Source organism: Chlorocebus sabaeus, chromosome 16 (genome assembly GCF_047675955.1).
Source record: "Chlorocebus sabaeus isolate Y175 chromosome 16, mChlSab1.0.hap1, whole genome shotgun sequence".
Taxonomy (NCBI): Eukaryota; Metazoa; Chordata; class Mammalia; order Primates; family Cercopithecidae; genus Chlorocebus; species Chlorocebus sabaeus.
In genome coordinates, this window is record NC_132919.1 from 31,892,679 (window position 1) to 31,894,433 (window position 1,755).

Below are 1,755 nucleotides of genomic sequence, written 5' to 3' on the forward strand. Positions count from 1 at the left end.
GGTGTGCAGAAGGGGGCACACAGCCACCTCTATCTAAGTTGTGCCAGTGCTTCCTAGACTCAGGAGAAGCAAGTGAACATGGCCCTGTATGAGCTGGCAAAGAAGAGTATCCACCGCAGCTCTTGGTTCATGGCGCCAAGTCACCCTGTCTCAGGATCTTATTGAACTGTGATTTCATGAATATCCTCATAAAGAAGCCAGTCTTTCTGTAGCTTTCTTCCTGGAACTTCTGGGTTCTCAGATTTTATTTTCTCAGTCTGTCTTTTTTTTTTTTTTTTTTTTTTTTTTTAACAGAAGTACACTACAATAGTTAATTTTATTTGTTCAAGAGCTCATATTGCAAGCATTAAACCAAGCATAGGCTTTGATTCTATGAGCCCAAATTCACATATTGAAGAAGGTCAAAGCAAACTGCGATCCATGTACACAGATGAAAACTAAAGGCTCAGAGTTAATAACATTGTAGTTTTTAAATTTCTATAGCCTAGAGCCCAGTAGTCACAGGTCTTTTAGGTCCTTCTGGATGTCCCATAGGGTATCCGCACTTTTCTTGAGCTGAGCAACTTCATCATCCTTTAGCTTCTGGTTGATAACGCTGGTTAATCCTCGGGCATTGAGGATACACGGAAGGCTCAGGAAGACTTCATTCTCGATGCCATACATCCCCTTTACCATTGTTGACACGGGATGAATCCTGGATAGATTTTTCAACATGGATTCAATAAGATCAGCCACACTTAATCCAATAGCCCAGTTGGTATATCCTTTTAGCTTGATGACTTCATAGGCACTTTCAACCACCATCTTATGCACTTCCTTCCAATTTTCACTATCATTGTCCGTTCCCATTTCTGGATTCAATTCCTGGAGAGAAACACCTGCCACATTCATGCCACTCCACATAGCCACACTTGAGTCGCCATGTTCCCCCAAAATCCATCCATGGCAGCTGCTGGGATGAATGCCAAGTTTTTCAGCCACAAGGTAGCGAAATCTAGCAGCATCCAGATTACATCCACTTCCAATCACGCGGTGTTTGACGATCTGAGGAATAATGAATTTGAAGACATTAACATTTCTCTGCACCAAATTGAGCCGACTCTCCCCTTCTTGCTGACGGACTCCTGCAGTTACCACTACAATCTTAGAATTGGCAGTCACAGAATAATCTTTATCTGCCACAATTTTAGGCGTCTGAAGAAATAAGCTCCCATGCTGCAGATCCATCATTTCTCCTTTAAGCTTATCTTCCAAAACATCCACAAGAGCAAGTTCATCAGCCAGAGACTTTCCCAGAATGCTGATAGCACACGCCATACCAACTTGTCCAACACCCACTACAGTGATCTTATTGTTTGGGACTGTTGCCTCTTCTTCCGCAACTGGTGCAATGAGTTTTTCCTTAAGAGTTGCCATTTTGCACAGGAGGGAGAAGGCGCTGGAGACCTCAGTAACAGCAGTGTGGAGAAGACAATGTTCTCTGTCTTTACCATCCTGGGGGGGGAACCTATTGTAACCTGCTCAGGTGAATTGAGATACATCTTATAAAATTCTTGGGTTATTGCAATAGCTTCCCAACCAGCATCTCTGCTTCACTCTTGCCTCCCTACAACCCATTGACTGACCATTAAAAAAATGTAAACATCACTATGCTACTTCCCTCTGTAGAACCTTGCATTGCTCTTGGTGTAAAATCCATGGTTCTTCCCAGGCCTTCAAGACCCTGCATGATCTAGACCCTACATACTCTTGTCT

At 43.1% G+C, this 1,755-nt stretch overlaps 1 pseudogene; it reads right to left on the bottom strand.

Annotated features, from left to right (window-relative positions):
• Window positions 1–265: 265 nt before the first annotated feature.
• LOC103242708 (L-lactate dehydrogenase B chain pseudogene) lies at window positions 266–1,459 on the bottom strand (annotated as a pseudogene).
• Between the last annotated feature and the right edge of the window lie 296 nt (window positions 1,460–1,755).